Genomic DNA, 27957 nt, shown 5'->3' on the forward strand with positions numbered 1-27957 from the left:
TATGCTTCATGTTTGACCGGGCACCACGTCATGCACGGGATAAATTAGCTGTTTTATAACTCACTTCAGTTCAACAATTTAGTTGTGTGTTAAAACACAAATAACTAGAGGCCCAAAAATTGGCTGTTGTGTATGCTAGTTGTTTCCTTTAGAGTTGATGGAAATTGTTCAAGTGTTGAGACTATGAGAAGATGTAAGACCTTGCAGACGAGTCACCGAAAAAACACATGAGTATGCCCTTAATTTTTTTTTTTTTTTTTTTTGGTTGCCATGTAAATCTTGGACAGGAATTGCACCACGCTGCCTATGTGGGGTCATGATTCAGTCTTCTCTCAGTATTGTCTTCTAATAACTTTGAGAACATCTATGTCATCACTTAAGGCATGGGCATAGTGGTTATTGAAATATCTTCAATGCCATAAAAGCCTATGTAAAACCACAAAAGGCCTGACCAATCAATTCTTTCTAGGCTTCCACAGCACAAATTACATCCATATTATGTGGTTGTATTAGCTCTTTAGTTCTTCTGCCTACATTTAGCGTTCTTTTCCTGAAAACTTTGGCTGTATTTGACCTGTTCTCAATCATAAGATTGGTAAATTGAGATTGTGTTTAGCTAATGTACAGGCAGGCACTGCAACAAATCTGTACTGTCTGACCAAGCTATTTCTGTTTGCAGTGTACCTGAGATGCAAATGGTGTTTTGGGCTCAGGCATAATGTACCCAGATTCTTGATTCCTGTCTTTATTACAGCAGTTGAACATAGTTCAGAACATGGTTGAACATAAACATCATGCCTGATATTAAGCAAGGACTTCGTATAAATATGGGTATGTTATGCTCTTGTTGGAGTTAGAATTCTAGCCTGAATTTGTAATTACTGTTATTTGGTCTCATTTGAGATCAAGCTGGTAGTTTTGAGATGAGTTCCCACTTTGTGGCTTGCCGTGCCATCAGATCCATGGTGTTAGGGATTTCATAGCACCTTGGAGGAGGACCGAGTAATATAAAAAACAAGTGACTTTGGAACTGAAGTACGTTGGTCCAGCCTTTTTAATGGCTTTCAGCCTTTTTACTAATTTAACTTTAAATCATAATACTGCTTATGCCTAGGTAGCTATTTTTTTAGTGTGGAGAAAGATAAAAATTGTAGAAATTATGAGAAGGATATATAGTGTGCAGTCCTGGGGTCTAATTGGCTTCTGACTGGGAAATGAAAAAATTAGGGAATGATCTTGTGTGTCTGTATATATATATATATATATATATATATATATATATGTATATATATATATATATATATAATATGTTCTATATATTATGTGTATATATATTTTTATTCCTCCTGCATGTAGAGATCAGATATGCAAAACTCTGCCTCAGAGTATCCTTTATCCTTGATGTTTTCTGATAAATTTCATGCACTGAATTGTGGAGCTGAAATTTTCTGATTCTGCCCTACTGTTAGTTGTCTTTGACACACAGAAGTGGAGGGTCTCTATCATCATCCCCAAGAGTGTTAGGTTCTCGATACTCTTATTCTGCATTTTTTTCCTATGATGAGAGTGTTGCTGTTGTCAGAGTGACATTATTAACAGGATGGCTAAATTTTGCATTAATAAGTCTACACAGAGTGCTTTGTGGTCACAGCAGATATGCAGTCTGTATCTGGCCTTCGTAGAGTATCTTAATACGTTATTGCAGTATCTTCTGTTTAGTCATGTCTTTAGACACCCATTTTAGTTGCCTACGCATGATGGGTGCTCTGCATCCTTTACTTGCAACATCTTAAGCTTTTTCTTCCTTTCCAATTTGTCTCATTGCATTCACACAAGGAGAGAATTTCCTCATTTTATCCTGCCTGGTCTGTAAATACTGACTGCCAGATAAAGAACATGTGTTTCCTGTTCACGTCATGTCTTAAACACTGATTTTGCATGTTTTGAGGGAGTTTAAACTGCAGAGTTAACGTTGTAATGACAGTTGCATTCTGTTACCAAATTCTTCCTTTGAGCTTGATTACTTTTCTGTTCTAATGCAGAGAAAAAGACAATTTTCCATCTTTGATTTCACTGCTCAGCATGATGTTAATACACCAGTATTTATTTTTCTGATCCTCCCAAACTCAACCTTGTCTGCTGTATTCTGACTCATCTCATGCCCCTCACCTCATATTCATTTCTATGTCGTCTTTGAATGTGGTTGAATGGCCTGCTGAATTCCCTTGAAATAACTTGCCTTTCTCATGGTCCTGAAGAGGCAAATAAGGAGAGGAACCATCTGAAACCACTGAGCACATGGGCCTGCTCTTGCCCGGTAGTTTTCCTGTAGCTTTTACCCCTTTCCACAGTATGAGGCAATGTGCAGCTTGCAGCAGTTTTGCTCACTACCTTGCCTACCTTCTATGCTGTGAAAAGTGGCCACGTGCCCAAATTACCTGGGGCTGGCAGCTTTCGGGATACGCAGCTGGAGGATTTTGTTGGTTCTATTACATGACAATACTTGTTTTTAAGAACAAACATAGATGAGACACCTCTTTCCCTCCCTTTTTAAGATGCAAGCCATTTATTCCCCCCAAATCTGCAGAGCTAAACTTTAACATTGAATATTTTGAGACCAGTTGTAATGATTTCATCTTGGAATTATAGAGGTTCCAATATTATGTTTTGCCCAATGAGGTTAGAATAATCCTCTCTCCAGTGTGGTATTTTGAAGAGGCAATAGGCAGACTTTTACATGCCACTCAGCAGTTCATAACGATATTGTATTAAATGTAGAGGATTTGGCCAGGAAATAAGTTTACAGTACCCCACCAGTTTTTTCATAGACCTGGTTGCTTTGAAGTAGTGCTCAGTGATTTAATTTTATATTAATTTTTAATAATTGAACCTGTTTAGTCTATTAAAATTCCCATTAGTGTAGATTCTTAGACCTCTGTGGTCTTTGAGCCGCGCAAAGGATTCCAAGATACAAAACTGTTTACTTTAGAAACTCTCATTAGCATTTCCCTCTACTCTCTTTAATAATTAAACAATTATTTAATACAATTACAGTATGTGAAGTTGAGATTGGGCGCAGCTCTTTTTCATCTGTTTCTCATCGTCAGCACAGTAATATAGCAGTTACATACACTGAAGTTTCTCAAAAGAGAAGAAATGAGATATGAGTAAACTAAACTATCCAAATTTGTGCACTTTTTTCTTGGTGACAAATAGCCCCCTGGAAGGTATCAGTTAATTCATTCTCAAATCTTTTAAGAGGTAATTTTGACAAGGTTCTGCAAATGGAGAAAGTTAAACAAAGTAACCAGAGAAAGGTCCTAATGAAATCTTGGCTTTGGTGATGAAAACGTCTGACTAGTTTTAATAAAAGCTTGATTACATTCCATTCATGAGGATTTCTGCAAGGCTGCCCTGATGACATATAAACTTTAAATTAGGCATAGTCTATAAAAGGGCACCTAATATGGTTTCATATTTTGATAGTTTCCCTGTAATCACTCCGGCTAGTTACCCTCTTTTCTAACCAGTTTGGAATCTGCGTGTGGTGGGAGAAGTCATCCTGCAGGACACGGTACTCGTGCCACACATGATGAGGTGAAGGGAATGGGCACAGGCCTTTCCTACCTTTCCCCCCCACTGCCTGCAGTGACCTTTGGACAGTGGTGAGGTTTGGGGGTCTGCTGAGAATGCACAGATTTAGCAGCTGCCAAAAGGTAGAGAAAGAAGAGTTGCAGGAAAAGCAATCAGATGCTGCCTCTTTATCATTGTATCACATTTCTTTGTATGCTGCCTTGTGAAACCCTTTCCTGATGGCTTTCTGCTACGTATCGTTGTAATACATACAATAAGCATTACATAATATGAAAAATATGCCACACTGAGCAATGAAACGAGTGTCAACCAATCCCGTGCCCCATATCAAAATGCTCCCTAATGTTCACTGTAACACTTCTCAGATATTGCAAGCTAAGGCACATCATCAGCTTAAAATTTGTACATCTGCCTTAATGCTTTTTGCATATCGCTAGTGCAAGTAATGGCTGTGATTTCTTGGGGGAAAAAAATCCATGTTTTCTTCTTTAGATGATGCTTTTGGCATTCTTCAAGGCTACCGTCTTTCATTGCTATATTTGTGTGGCTAGTTGGGCAAATCCCTTGTTTGTTTGCGTCTCTCAGGCAGCAAGAAAAGGGGGGAAAACCATAAAAAAGGAAAAAAGGAATACATGGTGATGATGAAACCACAAGAATTAACTAGAAGAATTGCACAGATAATTAGTGGCATTTGGTGTTGTTGTTGAGTCTTTTTATAGCAGATGAAGAAATTTCAAGTCATGTCTATTTAAGAGGTTCTATTTTTTAGCAAAATCTTACCAAGCAGATACATTTAAGGTGGCAAATTTCAAAAGGGGTTCAGATGTTAGGAGTTTTGAAACAGGACTTCTACAAACTTGCAGGGAGACTTGGGGAGGAGTAGAACTGCGGACTCGTACTTAAAAGTAACCCATCTCACCATTGCTGGGCTATTTTAGCCAGTGGAGATTTTATTTAGATATAACTATCTGGGAAAGTAAATGGGTCCATAAAAACAGTTCTTAGAGGCGGCGAAAGGCAATGCTGTAGTCACAGTCAGGGTACAACTAGCCTTCAGCAGATGATGAAGAGAGTAGCTATGCTTGAAGTCTGCATGTAGGGCAAGACTTGCTCCAGCTGCCTGAGAAAACTCGGTGGGTACGTGTGCACGCACAACAGCAATTCCTCTAAACATTTATGTCTGCCCCAGCCTGAGTGTTGGTAAGCAGACATAACAGCAAGCCAGTTACAATCTTGTTTACCCAGTTAGCATGTTTTAAGATATAAATATTTTTATTCTTTTTTCTGGATATTTGTCAACTGCATCTTAGGCGCAGTGGGAAATTTGTACTGTAATGTTTGGCAGCGGTCGCCTGTTACGCGGATAGTGCCGTGAGAAACAGGATGCCCACGTCCTAGCCTGTTTAAACAATCTGTCTAGGTTTTACTGCCATGCTCAGCACCGTGGTATGCGAGTGCTTACTTGAGACTTACCCTGGCAAGTATTAGGTAGGCACTTTGCACTGTCTTTTTAAAGTGTCAGATTTGGCGGCCTTTTGCTCTGTATCTAGGGTTTTCCCTGAAGTCAGCAGGAGCTTTGCCCCTTGCCTGGGGTCTGACATGGAATTTCTCAGCTGCCTTTAAAGTCAGTGAGCTGGATGGAAACTGCATTAGTTTTGATACTGGGAGAGGATGCAGTATCAATCTGTTGATCTCAAACTGCAAATTATAAAATAGAATAGATCGTTTCTAGGAAACCTGGGATCCAACCAGTGTTAAGGCCATGTATAATGCATGTGCAGAAGTGCCAGATTAGCTCTTCTGGATAATGTTCAAATGGTGACTGGCCCATGTCCCGAAGGTCTTGTGGACAGTGCCACTACAAGGAAAGGATCAAAGTAATGCAAAATTGGCACACCTGCAGAATCAGATCAGTGCTGTGATTTTTATTGTGGTACAAGGGAAATAACATGCAACAAGGAAGGTTCATTTTAGTGAAAATTATTTTCACTTTTTAGTGAAAGCTGTGAAGAGTGAAGGAAAGGCAGAAAAGAGCAGAGCATACGGTTAATGAGGCTGAGATTAAGAGAGCGAGTACGGAGGTTAGAGCAAGTAGAGGAATGTGGTGTTTAATTAAAGTTTAAGGGCAAATCTAGCACTCTATCCCATTTGCTCCTATTGGACAATGCATACTGAATGCAATACATCTGAGATCCTGCAGTAGCTTTCTCTGAAATGTTGTACACAGAAGGAGGAATGATTGAACTGTGCAAAGGACAAGCACAGACTTCCAAAAGCAGTTCTGTCCTTTGGGTGAAAATTTCAGCATGGTGAGCTGAGCTTTGGCATCTCTCTCATCTTTGCACAGGGCTGGAAGAAGCAATTCCATCTCCTTTGCAATCTCAAGTGCCTCACAGTCATTTTTCCTAATATTGCAAACATCCCGTCATAGAATGTTTGCATGGAAGACCACATCTGTTCTCCCTGTGCTGGCTGCAAGAAGGACAAGACCTTTCTCTAGCTACCAGTCTCACCGAACCTAGAAGCCGGCTTCTGCGTTGCAGTCTGTCCCAGTTCCACTCCCCTTGGGGTCCAGCCCTCCACAACTTCTGACTGCTCAGCTTGAATTTGAACTTGTCATGGGGTGAGTCCCAAATGTTCCAGATGCCTGGGTGCCTTTGAACACCTCTCATAAAATGATTTAACAATACTTTGTTCTCTTATATTCTTTTATGCCCTATATAGTCAAAGATCCTTCCACAAAGTGTTGCTGTTGGAGTTGGTGGTATCAGGGCCTTTGACAGAGGGGCAGAGATGGTTTTGCAGAGTAGGGGCTTTTAATAGTGCCTATGGTTGGGTGGGAATTCTGTCTTCCTTCATGGGTGCTATCCCTAGCAAGCTGACTGACCGCCTGGTTTTGATTAGGACTTTTTGATGCAGCAGGAATACAGCTAATCAGAAAATAAGGACTTGATGTTTATTTGTGCACCGAGCGCTCCACTAATGAGTTGTGCAAATGTTGAATGTCACAAGAGGTTAACAGCTCAGACTTGTCCTTGCGCAGCAGCCACAGAGTGTGGTGTTTTTGCAATGGAAGGAGGAGAGTTTGGAGTCAGCTGTGCCAGCGTATGGAGTTCATCCCCATTGTGCCAATTACCTTGAATTTGTTACACTGAGGTGATGCTCATCAAGAGAGAACTAGCTTGAGGGCACTTGAGGTGGTCACTGGTAGTGGCGAAGAAGATCTGGATCTTACACTGGATCTTACACTTACCTCTCTGTTCCGCAGGTAGTGCCTTGATTGTCATAGTTAATTTACTGGCTAATGCCAGCCAATTTACCATATATAGATTCCAGGAAGAAATTTTAACTTTTAGGTCAGTTTTAGCAAGTTTTAGCTTGGCGCTCAGTCTTTCGAATGGCAAGCAGTTCCCTCTGGAGCTTAATAGCTGTGTTTACGTGCAGCCAGTAACTTACCATGTGGCAAGAACAATAGCCTGGCTGCATTGTTTAGCTCGATCGCAATGAGATAAAACACGCGCAACAGTTGGCCTGTGTTTTTTAAACAGACCACACAACAAACTTGGCCTCTTTGGCTAGTCGCAGTGTAGATAACCTGCTGCGTTTGAGTTGTTTCAGTGCTTTTGCAGTGCATCTCACAGCCTCATTTTCAGCTTTCAGTGAAGGCAAGTGATATTTCTAGGGCCTTACATATGTACCAGCTGCCTGGTTGGGAGCTCTGACCGTGCTACCAAACCTGTCAAACTGCATGTATTGAACATGAGGCAGTCACACGGGGCTTTGGTCTCATTTCTCCCCCACCTACATGGGGTTTGACCTACCTGACCTACATCTCTTGCATTTTGCAACAGAAGGCAGCAGCTTTTCCTCCCTTCAGTGCACAGGCACCTTATCTATGCTGAGCAGCATGAGCCATGATTTTTTGACCAGCTACATGTGAGGGGGAGACCTGAGAGCAAAAAGGAGGTTGCTCCACAACATGCCAAGTCTTTGCCATCTCACTATGCCTACTGCTAAAAGGAGACCCAAAATGAAGGAGAAAAAAACAAAAAAAAACAAAAAAACAAAAAACACTGCTATACTGCTATAGTGGAGCATTGTGCTGCTTGGCATCCAGTCTTCCAAACACCAGCACTATCCGGTGACCCCAACAGGAGCAGATGACCCAGCGTGTCTGTTCCTGCCTAAAACTTGAGATGGCTGTTGGCAAGGCAGCCAGACTAACTGAGCACAGTTAGTCTCTAACACAAGAGGATTTTTTTTGCTCAGGGCCTGAGCTCGGCTCTCCATGGGAATCCCCTATGTCTCTGGATTGTGTGGGGCTGACGCCAGGTCTCCCTTTGTAGCACAGCTCTTGGAGGACATTCCAAAGATTTTTATCTGTCTGCTGCTTCATTTCACTGGAGGCTTTTCCTCACAAAACTTTTGAACTAAAAGTCAAAAAAAAAAAAAGGCTTGGCTGAAAAAAAAAGGATTGATTCCTCAGATGGTTCCTGTAGGTAAAATAGGAATTCTCTGCTGAGAATCAGTTGCACTTGAGGATTAAACTTGGTGTTCCCCATTAATTTTTCTAAAGCTAAGTGAGCTGCAGCCCTTTTGTAGGGTGGTAACAGCAAGCAACAGCACCAACTGAGCAAACTTTATGTCCAGCCCTGCAAGCTAGGGAGCAAGAGGCTAAAATCTCTCACTTTGCGAATATAAGTGCAACTGGGAGTGAGTGGCCTTTGAAAATGTACACAGCATGTGTATGTGGGGTTGCAAAACGGAGTCCATAATACCAGTAGTGTCTCACATCTTCCTTAACTTACTCCGCTGAGACAGAGCTTTTGTCTGACCTGGCTTAGGTGTATGTTCCCCACTTCTAAGAGCATCCCCTGATGCTTCACACTTGTGGCCTACACCTTTAAGAGATGGGAATGGGAGGCTGATGCTCTTCGTCTCGGCAACTCTCTCTCTATCATCACCAGGAAAAGGCAATGCAAAGCAGAAATCGTTCCTCTATATGTAAGTGTGTGACACAAAGAAACATGTCATGCAAGTATCTCAACAAGACCATAGTGAGAGTGTTCTTCTAGAGAATACCAAAAGTTATCATTACATCCCCCAAACTTCATACTTTGAAAATAAAAGATGTACCGAAGACTTAAACAATAAGAACTGCTTCTCCTCCCTTCAATATAATAGGAGCTGCTTCCATGAGAAATGCTCATGTCCTCAATATAGACTCTTGCCTGTTTTGTTTTGAGTTTATACATGTTTACAAGTACGTTATAAATGGAAAGGTCATCATGTCTGTTCTTGCCTAGTTAACCTCCTGCTTGCGTGACGCAGAGCCCAGCAGATTAAAAAAAAGCCTTCAGAAATATGCCTGAAGGAAAAAAAAAAACACTCCCAAAGATCCGTTATATTTCTCACAAAAAATCAGCATCTAAGTTGGAGGTTCCTAAAGGTTGAGCTGGAAGCTCATAGCTTCTAACTATGACCCTCGGAGGAACTTTCCAGGTGTTGGTTGTCCTGCACTGTAGTGCAGTTTGATTTTTGTTATGCAGCCCCTAGCCTGATGTTCCTCCCAATATGTTACCCTCCTTGAACAAAACTACAGGAACCCCTGAGTTTATAATCGTCCAAGAAAATCTTTGTTTTGGAAGAGAGAAGGAAAAAGATAATCTGTTTTGTCAAGTATTACCACACCTCTCCAAACATACAATCTCCTCGTCTGAATGATGTCATGCATATATCTGTCCTAGTTCTTGCTTTGAGACAGCAATTGCAGCAAAACAGCAGTATATGTAATATATAGAAAGTTCTTGGGCAAGATCCAGTAAAAGCATCTCATGGTGAAATCATTCTCAACATTATTTAACAGCTACCTGGTGTCTGGTCCAGAGAAACTGGTCACAAGTATGTATTCCTCTAGATGTTTCAGTGAATGGAACGTGTGAGCTGGGACATTGTGTGAAGGTAGGGCAAGGAGGACATGGATCGTGATTTGTCTCTCACTAAGAATCGTCAAACACATTATGCTTCCATTTTTGGCAGTTGATCCGAGGTACAGTCATAGCTGCTAAACGAGTAGGAACTCTCCTAGCACTCCTTACCAAAGTAACCTTGCTCATGACAATGTTTATGGCTAGAAGCACTCCCTTGCTTTTTGGGAGGAGGAGGAAGAGGAGATTTGCAAGTCTCTTTTTGAGATTTGCAAATGTTGAGGCTTTGATTTGACACTAGAGAAATTAAATGAAGGTCAACTAACCTGCTGGGGCATCACAGTCGAGAAAGCTGAACGTTCTGGAATACATCATCATTTTGGGAACTGAGCAGGTTGCAGTCCAGCCAAGTTGTCATGGTCTTTCTCGTGTAGTAGGAAGCAGCACTGCTGCCTTGAATACAAGCATCCTAAGTGATAAGTGAATAAGGGAGTCAGTGGTGACAGAAGGTAGATGTTTGGACACAGTAGAGTTAGCAAGTCTTGAAGTTCAAAGTCACAATATATTCATCCTTTAGAAAGAATATCAATGTTTCTGGTGAAGATGGAATCTCTACCTATATATTTAAGTCTGGAGGAGAAAAAAAAAAGAAAGAAAGCAATCTTGTACAGTTGGTGTTTTTCAGCTTTCAAAGCTCTTGTTATGGAGTGTTTTTGCTAATGGGTGGTCTGAAATCAAGGCTGATTAAATATCTGATCTGCCTCCATGTAAACCATCTGAGCCAAGAGGATTGAGAGTGGAAGCTCACATATAAAACAGTACCAATAGCAATATGAGTCTTCAGTAAGGCCCATATTTCCATCCTCATGCATAGTGTAACAGGCATGTTGAGATAGCTTATGGCATGTGGCTGCTTTAGGCTTTGCAGAACCAGGATTGTGCTTTCTTCACTGCTGAATCTAAGGGAAAATTTACCCTTAAATTCCATCATGGAGAACATGCACTCACAACGCTTAGGCTCCTTGCTTGCTCCAGCCAGTGTGTTTTGGGCAATGGTAACTATCCATGTTATGTATCTGTTCTTGTTTGCATCCATGGGAGATAATGAGACTGTGCAGCAGCTGTGTTGACAGACTTTTTTTTTCCCTAGATTTTCTTGTCTTTCTTTTGCTTTCTGTGCAGCCCGTTTAAATCATCCCTCTCTATTGTTAAGTCTAAGAATTTCTTCATAAGATGTTTTTGCTTGGCATACCCCACAAAGGGTCCCTAGAAATGAGGAGTTCTACTGTATAGGCCCAAGGTAATTTTGGTCTCCCAAAATATCATCCTGTGTCTAGTTGTAACAGTCATATTGTGGCCCTAATCTGTCTTAATATTTCCAGGCAAGTGAGATACTGGCTTTAAATCTGTCTTGAACTTTCCAGAATTGCTCAACAGTTGTGCAACGTATTTTTTGTTCCTCATGTAGTGAAGATAGCATGAAGGTAGAGGCTGGCAATGGAGCCAGGCTTCCCACTCCTGCCAGCAACTATAATCCGAACTATTTCTGAAGACAGAGAGAGAAGTGTCCCTTGCTGCTACAGGCCTCGTAGGGGTCTCCTTGTGTCCCACAGAGATTTCTTCCCCAGCTCTACCATGGCTAGGTAGAGGTATGGAATATACAGAGCTGCTGGTAGTGCTGAAAGGCATTGGAAAGAAATAGATGAAACACATTGTCTATTTTTCTTTACTCTTTGTTACTCTTTATGGCTGTTACAGCTTTAGCAATTTGTGACCACTAAAATACTGTCTTTCTACTGAATATTTGTAGAGAGACTGTCAGATGTACCAACTCTGGTTTGGTTTGGGGGCCATAATCTCAATACTTGTGATTGCAGTGAGGTAGGATCCTCCACTCTAAACCTCCTAGTATCTAATACCGTATGTTAAACAGTGCTGAGTGAAATGTTTGCATCTTCCTCTGTCTCCCTTCCCTCTCCTGCCAAGATGCATGGCTTGAGCTTAATGATAAATGCTTGCCGCTGTGGCAGACAATGTGCTAAGCTTTTGTTCGCATAACAAAAATTTTTTAACAGGGTGGCCCGTGTAACTTGTTAACATACAAGAAATTATTAAGCTTTCACTTCCTCCACTCCCCTTTCCTGTTTGGACGTTGAAAGGAAGCCCTAATTGCTAATTTGTGATTAGCTAGCAGCACAGAGTGAACTTATTTCTGCAGGTCTGCATGGTACTGGCCTTATGCACATACTGCTTTGCTCAGGAGCAGGCTGCCGAGTCTCATGCTTTGTATCGGGAGCTGTAAACAATCTGCACTTCTTTCCATGAATTCAGTGCTAATATTCAGAGAACAGAGGTAATGCTGGGCCTGCCAGCATCTCTGAAAGGAGATATAAAACATAAGATGCTGTGGGAAGACAGGGAGTTGTGAGGTTTTTTTTCGTTCGTGCTTGCCCAGGAGATGGCACTGTGCAATAGTGGGATTTTACCTGCAGCTTGTGTGGGTTGGCAAGATCATCATCGTTTGAGACAGGACAAACTAATCAGGTTCTTGAGTCTGTAAGAGCAGAATGTAGTTCCTGGGGAGCAAGTCTTGACCTCTGCTTGTTTTAGGAGGCCATGACATGCTTTTCTGTGTACCCTACTTTGTACACTGTAGGGAGGCTGGTTTTAAATCTGCTTTGCACTGCCGTGTTATGGAGCTGTCCTTCGTGTATACTCGTCAGTATCAGAATTGGGTTTGCAAGTGCAATTTGCCCAGCAAACTTCTGATGCTTCCCAAACTTACTGACAGCGGAGCCCAAACAAGTGTATAGCATGTGCTTGAAAAATGTGAAGTATGCTGGGTTTTGGAGCCTTCTTTCTCTCCTGCACTTCTTGTGCTGTGTTCTTGCTAGAGGGGCAATGGTTTGGTTTAGTACTTGTGTATAAAGCACACAGAGCTTTCTTCATAAACCTCTTATCCCCACCTTGGAAATGCCTGAACTGACTTGCACTGTCAAATGCGGGCCAACACAACTGATATAAACGTAGAAAATCTTCGCGGTCTTCATTTTTTTAATGCTGATAAGTTGCAGCCATTTCCATTTCTCCCTCCAAAAACAGTCTAAGATCAGGAGTTTGTACAAATCTGAAGGGAGTTCTGACCTTGAAATGGATGTACTTTATAAAACTTCGAGCAAGCTGTTTAACCTGCCAACATTAATTCTCCAAAAGGTAAAAGGGGGCACACACAGGCATTACCAGGCCACACAGAGGTGTTAGAATATTCATAATATACTTTAAAGCTAGAAATATTATGTGAATGATAACTATTATTGTTATTAATTGCATCTTAAGTGGCCTATACATCAACAACAAAGGCTTCTTAGCAAACACATACCCTTTGAAATAGCCTGACCCTTTCCACTTTTTCAGAGACATTAATAGTTTCCTGGCACAGTGTTTTAGGAAATGTCGTCATAGTCTGGAGGAACCAATAAAAACATAAGTCACCTATTTTGTCTGATCATTTTATGCCAGGATATTTGAGGCTGGAAGCTGTGGACGGGTAGGAGGGGACTGCTCCATTTGTGTGGGTGGAAGATGTAAAAGTTTAAAGACCATTTCAGTCTAGCTTTGCATATTAAGACTCTGCAAGTATGTGAGAAATAGTGGCTTTCTGTGTTCACAGGCAGGAGCTTGTGATAGTTTTAGCAAGTGTTTAAAGAAATAAAAACAACTTTGCTTAATAAGCCATGTCTCTGATCCTCTTTACTATCCATGTGTTTTTTCCCATTCTTAAACCCTTGACTGCCAACACCCCATGGAAGGGATATGATCTCTGGAGACAAGTATTTTGCTGGTTTCAGGCTTACATTGTCCTCTAACAGAGGCAAGAACACTGTCATAAAATCCCAGTGCCTTAAAACAAATAGTGGTAAAAGATTACGGAAAAATTATGGGTGAAACAATAGCTCACTGAGTATGGTCAATGCAGACAGTTTCTCACTACCACAAATTGCGATTTCTTAAATTAAGGAACCATTATATAAAATCTCAGTAAAAAATATCGCTTTATGAAATTGTGGAAAAGCAAACCAGAACTGTCTGCAAGAGGCATTCAGTGATGCTCTGCTCTCCGTTGGAAATAGCAGCATCCGTGATGAGCTAAACCCCAGCATCCTTACAAAAGTTTGTGTCTCTCCTTACTGAAGCAAAGCCTCCAGCAACCGTATTACTGCATCCTGATCCAAACTCTCTAGAGCAGCCATGAAGGGTGAATTTTCCTCTGCTGTGCTCTCTCTCCCTAAGGCACAGGCTCATTTATGCCTGGGTAAGTTACATGGAGGAGGAGAAGACTGCCAATGCCCATTTACTCTGTATCTTATTTGGAGACGGAGTCTAGCATTTGTCAGCAAGCTAGAGAAACTGCAGGCTCACACTTACTTCATCTTCCACATCTCTCTTTTGGAAAAGAACCACAGCACCGAAAGAGATAACATGTTTTGGAGCAGCGTGCAGCTACGGAAACGCTTCCCTGACCAACACAATTGAAGCAGTTAACACAGTTTCTTTTCAACATTTGCTGTAGCTGCTATGCAGTCGTCATTCAGCAAGAATTCAAAATCTATTTGGACTGCTTTTCATGTACAGCAGACCCATATTAAAAAACCCTTGAGAACTACAGAAAGCTAGGAAAAGTAGGTATGGTTCTTGAGGTATGGCATGAGATCAGAGCCTGGCCCAGAGGAAAATTGCTACTGCTGTCGCTGCCTTTTATGTTCCTGAATCAAGTCGGGTTAATGCAACAGTCGCACAGGTGGCCAAAGGAAGTGGGATGTTACCTCTCACCAGGCATCTTGTGCTGTTCGGAGGTTTTTTTGTATGCTTTTTGGAAGTGTGTATGCCAAATGTTGGATCTCATGCCTTCCCTTACTCAAGTGAGTGTGTGTTCATCAGCCCCATAGCCGATATGCTATTCCTTGCTCTTTACCGCTCATTGTCACCGTTTGGAGAAGCTGCGCCTGGTTAGGAACAGCACTCTGTTGCCTGAAAGATTATTCTGAGCTTTCAAGTAAACCTCTCATTCCCTCAGCTGGCAGAAGTGTGACCCAAGCAAGAAACAATTTTAAAAACACCATTACTGTTTTTAATGCCCAGTTTGTCCCTTCCTCCCCTCCGGCCTCTCCTGATGGCTGGAGTCACCCTGCTTGCTCTCGCTATTTAGAACCCAGTGAAACTCCCCCAAACCAAAAGCTAAATCTTGTTCTATCCCACCCAGAGAGATTAGTGAAATTCAAGTCATAGAGAAGAGGGAGGCAAAATACGCTATATCCTTGCGTCATATCATGCAACTTGACCATAGCGGTCATGTGAAAAATGAATCTGATCTCTATGGCTGGACCCTGTGGTGTCTCGGCTTGCAGCAGCCATGAGGAAGAGACCTTGTCTTCAGAGATGTCTGCACAGGACCTGGAAGACTTTTGGCTCTAAGTAGTTAATAATAAGGCCAGAACCTCTTTGCCAACTAGCGAAATGAAAATGCTGTACTTCACAGCTATGTCATTGGAGAATTATATTTCATTAGAGCTGATATTAAAAACTCTGATGTCAGTTGTGAAATGTGGCTGACTTCAAATTTGCAAAACACATAGGAAATTTTTTCCTAGTGTGCTGTCACTTTGGAAGTCTGGCAGTCCTTTAGGTTCACTCATAAAACTTCAAGCTCTCAAAAGGGGAAGTTCCTGGGGCTATTTCCCCCCCAAACTTTAAAAGCTTTGCTCCTACTAGCAAGTGCCCCTTTAAAAAAAAAAGGAAAAAAAGTAATGCTCTGGCTGCTTCAAACAGCAGCAGCTGTTAGGACTTTAAGAGTAGAAAACTGCAGATCAGGTTATAGTGATGTGTATGATATTCCTGACATCTAAAAGATAGCATTTTAAAAGTTACTGCTCCAGGAAGAGAATAGCAGCTTTTACAAAATTTAGTTGTACGAGTTATTTTGAGAAGTGGAACAATCTTGTTAGCTTTTATTTTTTACCATATTTAAATATCTGATGTAGTATGCTAGTAAGATTGCTTCTGTTGCAGTTAGATTTATTGTAGGAGATAATATTTAATTCTAGACGATTGTTTTTTGCTTTGGGTTTTTGCTAAGACATGGAGATCTTGCAAATTTACATGTTATTTACTAATAGCAAATATGCTATGGATAACCAAAGAAACCCTCACTGCTTTTCCACTGAGGAGACAACAAAGACTAGTCTCCTACAGATTTGTGTCCTTTTCTACTTGGATATCTCCAAATCTGCAATGACCTCAACTTCACAGCATGCTCCCAGGTAGAACCTCAACCAGGGAAGAGACACCATGTGCTGAGTCTGTGTCACCGAGTAAATGTGATATATATGACATATAGACATATATATAGCATATATGCAGTCTAACGACAGAATTTTTCCTTCTTTTTTCCTTCCTCTTTTTTCCTTCCATAGATGCTCTGATTCTCTCTCTCTCTCTTTTTTTTTTTTGTTATTTCTCATCTGATTTCTAACCAGATTTCCAGATTTTGAGGAACTTTGTGTCTTCAAGACTTCTCTCTTCCTGTTGAAACTGGCTGGCAGTAGCTGCTGACCATGCAGCTCTATAGCAGGCTGTTACATATGAGGTTGGGTCAGCCTGAGTGGTGAAAGCCTATGGGGGCACATTTTTTGTGTATCAGAGGGCTCCTGGGGAGATACAGATGTGACAGACTGGCCAAGGAGAAGCCCCTGAACTGTGCATAGGTTCAGTTCTTTACTTCATGCACCCAGAGACTGTAAAACTAGTGACAAACCCACCACTTTTTGCAAAAATAGCAAAGGCATTAAAACTCTCTCTGGAAACAGAAAACATTCCCAGCTTTTATGGCTACATGGTCAGCCGGCTCTTGCTTTATTCCCTTTATAAGCAATGTTCTTAATTGAACGATGCTGCTACTATTTCAGGTTAGTGTGTGTATTTTCTCTTCAGTTGCCATGGCACTGGTAAGACAGATATGTTCTCTAGATGTGCTTGCGCTCTTACAAGGCAAGAGTTTTTATTTCCAGTGCTGTGTGTTAGCATGGCAGCACTTGCAGTCTACTTTCCATATCTCACTTAAGTCACCCCTCTCAGTGCCTCTGCGTTTGGTTATAAGTTTCTCATGCTTCAATCTGTTTTTTTTGTATCCATGTTTACATTCTTTGGAATCAGTGGCTCCCAGAACCTTCATATTTAGGATATTTTATATGATAATAGGTTCATAGAATCATTAAAGTTGGAAGGGACCTTTAGAGATCATCTAGTTCAGCCCCCCCGGCACACGCACGGTCACCTAGCTCACGTGGCACAGGACTGCATCCAAGCAGATTTTGAAGATCTCCAGAGAGGAGATTCCATAACCTCTCTTGGCAACCTATTCCAGTGCTCTGCCACCCTCACTGTCAAGAAATTTTCCTTAAGTTCCTGTGGAACTTTTGGTGCTTCAGTTTGTGGCCATTTTCCTCTTATACTGTCGCAGGCCACCACTGAAAAGAGGCTGCCGCCATCTTCCTCACTCCCTCCCTTAAGGTATTCATATACACTGATCAGGTGCCCTCTCAGCCTTCTCTTCTTCAGGCAAAGACATACGGTTAGAGGTGTTATGTAACAATTGCTGTCTTATATAAACATAATCCACAGAACCTAATCTAATGTGGGTTTTTTTTTGTTGTTGTTTTATACAACTTGATAAACTTGGCTGAGCTACATCTTATCTTCTAAGGAGGTGCCAAATATTGGTTTAAAGATGATGGAGTAGCTAGCATAGCTTAACCATACAAGTTACAGCTAATTGCTTGTTACTGAGCCCTGTCGCTATTAAAAAATGTACCATTAAAACAACAGCAGCAACAACCACAGCCAAACCAAGTGTCTCTTCTTTCTCTTCTATAAAGAGATTTTCATTGTGCTGACTGAATTACAAGTATCTCCATACTTCAGCCTTAACTTTTCACTATGACAAAAATAACTTCGGGGAAGACTCCTAGGCTTTCCACGGCCTTTGCACAACTGGAAATATGTTGAAGTTTCTAAAAATGAGTCAAGGGTAAGGTGGACCAGGACACACTAATGCCACTACTTGGCCCTCTCCCCATGTCCTGCTGGGGCTTCTGGTTGTTTCACTGACACTTCTCGCTAGCTCCAGTACGAATCAGGTGGTAATACAGTCTTGGAGGAAGCAGCATTTTCGTAACATTTTGTTTGAAGTGGGATTTTTTATATTGCCAGAACAAGTAAAGGAAGGTTCTGTCGCCTTCAGACCTTTTTGTTTGTTTGCGTTTTGCTTTTCTGCTTTTTAAGGCAGCATCCCTAAGTGGAGAAGCTGGTTGCGTTTTGTGGTCACTAAATGGAAATATGGATCAGCTTTGGAGAAAGAGGTGAAAAGGAAAGAAAACTCAATGGTCCCTTTCTGTTAGAGCACTGTGAGACCCTGAGGTTGCACTGAGGGTGATAGCAATCTCTTGTCCTTTCCCTAGCACAGGCTGTGTCCAAAAAAAAAAAAAAAAAAACTTCAAAAAAAAGGGCAGGGACCCAAAAAAATGTTTAAATTTGCTCAAAAGGAACGTGCTCCTCCCCTGGAAGGTGTTGTGGGGTCTATGAATGAAAAACAGTTAAAAATGGAATTACTGTTCTCAGCTGCCTCTTCAAGCTTACTAAGTGGAAGTCATCACTTTGTACTACTATCACCAACTGAGCGCTTGCTTATGCTCTGCCCAGTGAGATATTTAAAGAAGAGGGAGAATATTAATGGAAGAGACAGTTTTCCCATAAATATGTTTACCATTGTTTTTACGCTTGAGGTCCTAGTTTTCTGACTGTTAGTAGGATCCAGCATCATTTAAGTTAACAGATAGTTAAATTGAGTGAGAGCAAGATCTGCCCTGAAATTGTTGAGTTATAGCTGAGGTGGATGGGTTGACATACTTTCCTTCAATGGGTCACTTCTCATTGCAGGTGTGATCTGAACACTAATGCCGTGGTTTTGTTCTTAATTTTTCTGCAGCCTATATGACAGTTCTTGTATTTGGTAAATAAAAAAAACGTGCTCCTGGACTCTCTTTAAGTCTTTCAGGATTTTCACTTTATTACTGCTGTAAAAGACTTCTATAACAGCCTTTCCTTGAGATGTCTTTCTGTGTTTATTTCATGCTCATTATGTAGAAATTTATCAGCGTCATTGTCATTCCCTGAAAAAATGTGAAATGGGCTTTAAAATAATGAGTATATTGTTTTTGTTAAAAGAGGAGTCCATATTTGCCTTTTATTTTCTGGCTTTTATGTCTTTTGTTACACTTTTGGAGCGATATGTAATGAAACTAAGCAAGGTAGAGAATCGAGAATTTTCTACTTAATTCTCTTTTTGAGGGACTATGCTCCAGTGCTCCTGCAGTTTGTTTGCTTATGCAGATCACTCAGCATACCTGTATTTCTATGTCTGGTCATCTGAACTGTACCTTAAACAAAATACCTTGCTTGATCCCTCAAATACCATGATCAGTTTTGGGCCCTTCACTGCAAGAAGGACATAAAGGTGCTGGAGCGTGTCCAAGGAAGGGCAACGAAGCTGGGGAAGGGGCTGGAGCACAGACCTTATGAGGAGCAGCTGAGGGAGCTGGGGTTATTTGGTGTGGAGAAGAGGAGGCTCAGGGGAGACCTTAGTGCTCTCTACAACTACCTGAAAGGAGGTTGCAGTGAGGCAGGGGTCAGTCTCTTCTCCAGAATAACCACGGATAGAACAAGAGGAAATGCTGCCCAGGGAAGTGGTGGAGTCCCCGTCCCTGGCGGTGTTCACGAAACGGATGAATGAGGCACCTAGGGACATGGTTTAGCAGGTATGGTGAGAATGGGTTTACAGTTGAACTCAATGATCTCAAAGGTCTTTTCCAACTATTATGATTCTATGATTCTAAAGCAAGAGTTGTCATGGTGTTTTGATCCATGGTATAACTTTTTGCAGAATTTGTAGTAAGCTGTGAAAGTCAGAAAAGCGTTGTACTGAAATGTGTTGGCCCTTTAAAGAAATACTCATGTCAGCTCAGCTGAGCTCCCAAATTCATGTTTGGCAAAAGAAAGATTGCATAAACAGAAGTGTTTTTCCCCACACTTGGAAAGAATTGGTTGGCAAATTTTAGAATTCCCTGTAACTGCACTGAGTTGTTGTGTACAATGTTCAAAAGTCAAAATAAGTTTTCACAGGAGTGAGGTTAGCCAGCCTCATTTGCATTGCCCGAGTCGCGTGAAATCTGTGTAACTCAGACCAGAGATGAATGACATTGTTGACCAGCTGCTATTCCTCATCTTTTCCAAACCTGATGTGCCTGAGCGGCTGGAAGTATCTGGCTTATCAAGTCCAGCTCATTAACCACATTGGTAAGGCCATGCTAAAGATATGCAGGGTCAGGAGGCTGAACATTTAATTAAAATTTTTGAATTCCTTAACTATTAATAAGTGGGTGACCACAGACAATTGCTTAATTCATCCCCTTCTAAAAAGAAGAGTATGAGAATTTGAAAAATTCACCCTCACATTTAGCTGGAATTCATCTTAATGTTTTCTGTGAGGATTGTTTGATCTGATCTCAGTGCTCTGTTTGTGTTTCTAATATAAATGCTTTTCATTCTTCCTGTAAATTTTACCAAATGCTTATTGGGGAAAGCAGATGTTTGTAAATTATAAAAATAAATACATTGGAAAGAAAAGGAAAGCTAGGAGGCAGCATTTTGATTGCCTGCTCACTACCACATAGAGAAGATCCACCTGAAATCATGTAAATCAAACATAGAATCATAGAGTCATTATGGTTGGAAAATACCTTCAAGATCATAGAGTCCATCTGTAAACCTGTATCTATTAAACTATGTATGTAGAAAGATCTTAGAGATTAGTAACCATAGATATTTTTAGGTTTTGTGCAGAGTCTGGTGATGGTTGGAGCTTCAGGCAGTAATTTTGATGCAAATGCAGTGAAAGAAGTGATGTGATCCAACTGACTTTCTTGAGAACTGCCAATTAATATCCTATGTCTTTAAGCCCCAGCATCCTTTCCAGTTCTTCTGTGCCTTTGCATTTTGGCTCTTCCATTCAAAGCTCTAATCAGTGTCTAAAATACATTGGTAACAGCATTAGTAACACTAGAATGTAATATCCATTTCTTGATGGACGTGGTTGTAAGAACACATTGCAAAAAATGCAGGTAAATTCTGCCCATGGTTTCCAAAGACTGTTAAAAGAAATTCAGCTGCTTATTTTGCAGCTGCATGGATCCACCTCTTTCCTTGATCCTTAGCCAGTTTGGCTTGCTAGAGTTTGCCTGGTGGCTAGTTTTCATTCACCACTGCTGCTGTAAATGTGTCTGTTCATCGTAGTTGCTATCCTTCGGATTTTACAATCTTGTTGGATAACCCCTATACTGCTCATTTCAAAAAGTTAAAAGAAGCAACAGTTTCTTTGCCCGTGTCGTTCCTTTTTCCCCTTACTTTATTAAAAGGAGAGGCTTCCAAATCACCAAGTCTCTATCTTGACTCTTATTTCATTTGAGAAAAAACTGTTTTCAGTTCAATTAAAAAAGAGGCAGAAGTAAGAATTGTGTGAAGAAAGCATAGCGACTTACTCAGTTGTCTCCACAGGGGAAGACTAGAAAGGTGGAATGAAATAATTAAGGCTGGAATTTGACCAGGTCTGGAGTAAGGGAGAATGGACAAAATTTGTGTCTTTAATGAGTGTAAGTGGCCAAGACTGAAGTTTTGTTTCTTTGGCAGAGGAAAACATCCTGAAGAATGTTATGGGGGAGGGACGGCTTTCGTGTTTAGGCAAGATTTGTGTTCGTTATGAAAGACTGACTCTTCAGCAGTGATGCTAATGCCATATTAGATGGATCAACTCCGTGTGCTTGCTGAGGTTGAGTGAAGTGGTTAAGTATGTTTTACGATGATAGGTATTTCTGAGAGCTTTGTGTAAGCCCCTGTGTGAGAACACTTGAGTTGTGGGTTCCACAATATCCCATCAGGACCTGATGTTAAATTTGGTTGTTACCTCTGAAGGGATGATGGATGGCCTGAAATCTTTGAGCTGGGATTTATGGAAGAATGTTAAATACACTTACTGAAGCAACATGTAGAAGCCCCTCGTTAGACTCAGTGACTATGTGAAGGTCTCCATCCACTTGCACCCTTTGTACCCTTGCACCCTTTCAGTCTAGCAATGGAGACCAAATTTGGAAGACAGTTTTCTTTCCAAATAAGAGACCCCTCAGGAAGGAGTTGTAAAATAGCTCCTGCAAGGGGTTAATTCCTTGCTATGCTATAGCCAGCTCTCATTTAACTTCGATGTCTCTGGATTCGAAGTAACAGGGCCAGATTTTCTCCCAACACCATGCGCTGCATCAGAGTACTGCAACAAGTACAGTGGTGGAGCATGAGTTGCTCTCATTACACCAAGCAGTACCTGCCTCTGCTTCCTGCAGAAGTCTAGGCATCTTTAAAAAAAAAAAAAAAAAAAAAAAAAAACTTTTTTTTTTCTTCCCCAAAGGCTAATAGGCTGTGTGTGTCCTTTTGCCTAATTTTATAGATGCTTTGTTTGATTTGTAGCATTAGCTTTGTCTGATCATCTTCTCCATTTTGCCTGCAGAATTAAGTGTTGACTTATAAAGAAGACAGCATGGGGATTTCATGAACACAGACTAGTATCAAAATTAGACTACATTATATATATAAAGTGGACCAAGACCTGTACTCTTCGATTTCTTATTATTCTGCCAAACTCTTCTGGCTTCACTGTTAAAACTGTGAAATTATAAACCCACTGTGTGGGTTTATGATTTTTGTGATTTTTTAAGTGCATATTTGACATTAGTTTTCTGTCCACAAAAGAGAAGCAACTTAACTCTGAAGTGTAAGAACTCGGTTTCAGGGCCAGTAAACAATTTATTTTCTGCTGGGAAAATCATAGAAAGGAACATCAATTCAAGTGTTGGGCTTTTTAGAAAAGCAAATAAAGCAACTGCAAACTTGTTACAGAATCACATTCATACAATCTGAAACTAGAACTACAGGATTATTTATTGTTTACATTTATATGTTTATAAATATATTTAGATAACAATATTTATATATTGTTTATAGTTTTTTTATTGTTTATACTTCTAGAGTGCTATTTTAAAAGTGTTTAGCCCTTGAAAAATAATAATTAAAAAAAACAGTGAAGCATGGCTGTAATTCAAAAAGAAAACTTGCAGACCTCGCAGCATTTTACTTATTATTACTTCATTTTCCTTCTGGTTTCAGATTTGCTTAATTTGTTGAGTCTTTGCTCTTTATTCTCACCAACCCAGCAATATGTTGATGAGAAGAGCTTGTCTGATTGCTGTAACATGAGCGCTGTCAATTGCTAAGGGTCAGATTTCAACATTGGGGACATCTTAAGTTTCTGTGTTCCCTTGAAGACAACAGGATTGTGGCAGTGATGAGCAAAAATGCTCATGGATTTTGATAGTCTTCAAATCCTTCATCTTTGAGTTTGTAGAAACCCTTACCTGATGTACAGACTAAGCATGTTTCACAGACATGTCACAACAATGCATACCTTCTATCTTATGTAGCATTTTCCCTAAATGCTAAAAGACTTGTGGCCTCTCCTGTGAACCACTTCTTCAGATGGTGATTTGCGAGCATCTAGCTTATTCCCTTCTCCTTGGTGCACCTTTCACCCTCCCTTTTAACTTTGGGCAAAGCCAAACATCTCAAAGCCAGTTGGGTTAGAAGAAGGCACATGAGCAGATCTTGAATATCCTACAGCCTGCTGGGAGCCATGCGCGTAGTAAGCAGCCTACACACGTAGTGAGCAGCCTAGGCAGCAAGGCAAGATAAGCCTTGCTCACAGCAGTTTAGATGAGTAAGACTTTAGTATGAAGGATAGCCTGATATAAAACCTGTGAACAGCAATTATAGGAAAGCACGTTGCACTTAGTTTTATTGAGATTGATGCAAGTTCAGCAGTTTTTTTTTTATTATTATTTCCAATTTTATTTTGATCTAGGCTTCAAAGTAAAGAACGTGCTTGGGCTTCTCGCAATCCAGCTAGGTCATATAGAAGGCAAACCAATTCTTCTGGGAGTTTTGGTTACCAGCTGCTTTCCTGGCCTCCATTAACTCTTTCCAGAGGGGCTATGGCTGCTCACTTGGCAAGGGAAAGAAGACTTAAGAGCTGGGTATGCGATAGGGTATGATTGGTAGAATGACCAGGTGGCTGAGCATCCTCTTAACGCGAAGCTGCTGTATGGTGATTTCAGTCTGGAAAACCACTGTGTTCATAAACCTGTTCCTAGTTCCCTCCATCCTGTTCCTGTCCCATCTTCCAGGATCCACTGTTTTCTTGGTCTTTTTTTTTTTAAAAAAAAAAAGAATTGTAACACATGTCTTCATTCAGCCCTGCTCTCTTCCACATTTGACCTGGAAGATCAGTGGAATGAGCCTTGTGGAGTTCATACAGTGAGCTGCTGGCAGAGGCAGCCCTTCTTTTCTTTGACATAACCTGCCTTTTCCTTGTAGCCTGTTTGTCCATCCTCTCCTTTGACTAGCCTTTTCCCTTTACCTGAACAGCAGCAGGCAGGAGGAGGCAGTCACCTGAGCTGAGGGAAACCTCCATGGGCTTGGAAAGTGAACCAGAAGCTGCTCCAAGCAGTCAGTAACTCTGATTTATTCCCCCTATCCTTGTTGAATGCAGCTCTGTTAGGGTATACTTGCTCTGTGCAGTACTTCTGCTGTGTTATTTGGGGCACCAGCTTCAGCATGCACGGATACACATGTACACATGGTGTATGTGCCCCAGAAGTCTTGAAAATGGGTGTTTTCTACTGTTTTGTCTTCAGAGGAAAGCAGGAGTTGTTGCTTTCTTAAGTGGAACATTTGGTAGGATATCCCCTTAGCAGTGAAGAGGTCCTTGGGTAATGTCAGCTGATAAATTTATTAGCATTTCCATAGTCAATAAATTACTGAATGTGCTTAAAAATCAGTCTTTCATGAGATTAAACCCAGATCTTCTGTGTGTATCCAGGATTTTTTTTATTTGGTTCACAGTTTTATGTTTTCAAATCATTTAAACTGTCCTCAGAGAATTTTAAAACATGAGGCAGAGGCACATTCATGGAGACATGTCAGAAACTGGAGACTCTGTAGTTCAGTGACTGGGATACTCTTAATTCCAGCAGATGTGTAAGCACTTGATTCACTTAATTTCTTTACTTCAGCTGTAGCTTCTTTCTTTCTTTCCTTCTTTCTTTCTTTCCTTCTTTCTTTCTTTGGAGAATTCTTTCTCCTTGTTTCTTTATGCAAACACATAAAAGAAATTTTCTTTGTCTTGTTTTTACATGAAGAGTGTTCAGTATTGGGAAGAGTTAAGAAATAATATTCAAATTATATCTGTAGGTCTGAAGAGCTGGTTGTTTGTAGAGTCCCAGGAGAATAGGAAGGTGTACCACTTCACAGTCACAAGGGATGTGAAACTTTAATTTTGGAAAGGCTTTTTCAATGTTAAACACTTGTAAAAATGTAGCAAAATAAATACCTTGCGCTACTGTATATATTAAATTGAATATCAGATTCCTGTTCTGTTCTTTAATGGCTAAATTTCTGTAACTAGAAACTAAACTCTGGTCTCTACCTATGAATCTGATTTTTAACTCTCTGTGACTAAAATTTTGCTTGTGATATTTATGTCTGTTGAGCTGATTTCTTCCCTCAGATAAATCTGTATCTATCTCAGGTATTCTTGCTCATCTTTACTGGTCATCTGAGAAATCTTTGTGGAGAGAATAAAAGTCAGATTCTGGCATGCGATATTGTACAAATTTTAGACTGGTCAGACAGTCTGTAAGTGTTATATCCAGAGCAAGCAAGAGACTAAAAGTTCAGTCCTTCCCAGTGTTTTGGCATTAATTAAGAGTGGCCAAATTGATAGACACATTAATTACTCTGTTACATTTTTTTCCAAAAGAAAAATTCTGAAATTACAGTAATTTTGTGGAAGTATTGCTGTAATGCTCTTTAATCAGACATCTTATAGCAAGAGAATGAAAATGACTATCTGTAGTGGGAATGCATGACATACCACTAAGCATCAAGAAATATCCATAATAGGAATTTGTTTTATAGTCTTTTTAATATGAAGCCAACAGATCTAACAAACCTCTTTTGCAACATACTTGTATACTTTGCTAAGTTTTGATCGCTAGACTCCCCAAGGAGCTGGGAAAAAGGAAATAAAAAACCCTCGATGTTAGTTTTGTTAACCTCTTTCTAACCTACTAGCAGCTCTTGTGACATTTTTATAGTTTAGGGAGCAAAATATAGGAACTGTCTGCAAGGGCCTGGTATGCCGGCTATTCCGTGCAAGGTGAAAGTCTCTAATTAATTTACAGGACATAAATTGCCAGTGCTAGAGGCTGTGAAATTTGCACTTCAGTTTTGGAACACAGCTTCAGACAGTGGCCAGTGAAATGTTTTTTAAGAAAGTTCTTTACCTAAAATTGTAAATGAAACTCGCAAGGCTTTAAATAACCTGTATTATAATGTCGCTGCGGTTACACATGAGAATAATTAGTACGGTCTGCCTTGTTTTATCCATGACATTACTGGCAGAGTATCAGAAATGCTATACTTTGAAAAGGCACATTAAATGTTTTTCCATGGTTCAGTTGAATGTAAGTCTTGTTATTCATTTGATTTTAGAAAACAAAACAAAACAAACTATTAATCACTGTAAGGAGATGTAATTGATGATCTAACTGCTGTATTGGTTCAATTTTCGGATTTATTTTAATTAGCTGTAAGCATATGTCTTGGCCTTATTTGAAAGCTCTATTTAGACTTTCTTTGCAGTAAGAGAAAAATTCCTGCCTAAATCCAAGGCACAGTAAGGACCTTTGAAAGGCCAACAGAGCTTATGGAGTTGAGTTGTGAGAGATATGTGTGAGTGCATTCTCAGCTAAAGGATATGAAAAGTAAGTAGGTCCAGGATGAGAGGTTCAGGAAAAAAGTAAGAACCTGATATATATTAAAACAAGTTGTACAAAGATGCAGAGAGTTACAAGAACCATCCTAAGGACAGAGTGCTATTTGCCCTCTGGCTGTTCCTCCTCTACCCATAACATCCTCTGGAAGGGGGTGTCAACTGAGTGCCCTTAGGCCCATCCCGTCAGCTTCACTTACAAGTGGATAAACCAGTTAAAATGTCACGGTAGGACAAAGGTTGTGAAATACCACATACTTTGAGCCTATAAACAAGACATTTGCTTACCCAACTCTGTTCCCACTTGCTTGCGTTCATGACCTAAAACTCCTGGCATGGCAGTACAGGATGTTGCCAGCAGACTTGTTCTTGTGGCCGCTCCTCCTTAGTGCTGTAATACATTGCTTACTTTGTTTACTTTCCCTGCAGTTGTGTCAACGTAGCATAACACAAACTTCAGATGCACTCAGATGGTTGAGATGTGCATCTTGGGTTCGTGTAATGGACTGTATCTCTTTCTCATCCTTGAATGCAAGATGAAAAAGCACTGAGCCAGTAGGCCTTTCCTCCGCAAGCCTAGTTTGTTCAGGGCTTACAGCCATGGTGAGTTTCTATAGCTGTCACTGGGGAGCGAACAGAAGGTTTTCTTCGGAGCCAGCTCCAAAGAGCTCCTGTTCACACGCTTGGTGGAACTGGACTCAAGTCAGTCTGCAAACTCTTGACATCTTTTTTATTGCAAAGGCGGATAAGTAATTAGAGTTCTAAGACAAGTCAAAAGTAGACTGAAACAGCTTTGTTATTAATAAAAGTTGGTTATAGCCAAGGTTGTGCCTCATTTGCAAGATTGCCTGATTTGTGCTTTGAATGAAACCAATGTGCAAACACGGCTTGGTAATTAAACCGTCTGCCTATACATCCTTGTCTTGTATGAAGCAAACATCCTTTTTCTGCTTGCTTTTTTAGACTGTCCTTTCAACTGTTTGTTGCATTGATTTGTTAATCTTCTTTTGGATTAAAGTCTTGAGCTCCAGGGACTGCCGTACTCCTCTGAATTACACATAACTTAATGCAGTCGCGCAGTGCCGTTGCGCTAAGAGGTAACGGCTGTCTTGGTGCTTCACTTCTGTGTAACTGCGCATGTTTCCTTCATCGGTAGCGATAGAAAAATTTAGTCCACCTGTTTCCATTTTGCCTTTCAGCTGTCTCATGTTCCTAATGACTGCATGATTTGTAACTCTCCCCATTTCCCCTCTCCACTGTCACCCCCACCCCGAAGGGTAGTATCAGGTCTAGGATAAAGCTATTGCTTCCTAATGATTTTGTGTATACACCCATACATCAAGAAAGCCAAAGAATTATTTAGGGAGTCAAGGCGAGGACATCTTGAATTTCCTT

The 27957-nt window shown here is 40.6% G+C and overlaps 2 protein-coding genes across 2 annotated transcripts in view; one reads left to right on the forward strand and one right to left on the reverse strand.

Moving 5' to 3' along the window:
• Window positions 1-27957, forward strand: part of CMSS1 (cms1 ribosomal small subunit homolog) — a 219688-nt gene that overhangs the window by 134861 nt on the left and 56870 nt on the right. The gene's annotated exons all lie outside the window — the stretch shown is intronic.
• FILIP1L (filamin A interacting protein 1 like) overlaps window positions 1-27957 on the reverse strand; it is a 182886-nt gene that overhangs the window by 128650 nt on the left and 26279 nt on the right. The window contains exon 2 of the mRNA XM_088533670.1: window positions 9848-9990. The gene's annotated coding sequence lies outside the window, so the exon portion shown is untranslated. The remainder of the gene's footprint in view (window positions 1-9847; window positions 9991-27957) is intronic.

Source organism: Tinamus guttatus, unplaced genomic scaffold (assembly GCF_059628265.1).
Source record: "Tinamus guttatus ecotype Peru unplaced genomic scaffold, ASM5962826v1 Tinamus_guttatus_pri_ptg000035l, whole genome shotgun sequence".
Taxonomy (NCBI): Eukaryota; Metazoa; Chordata; class Aves; order Tinamiformes; family Tinamidae; genus Tinamus; species Tinamus guttatus.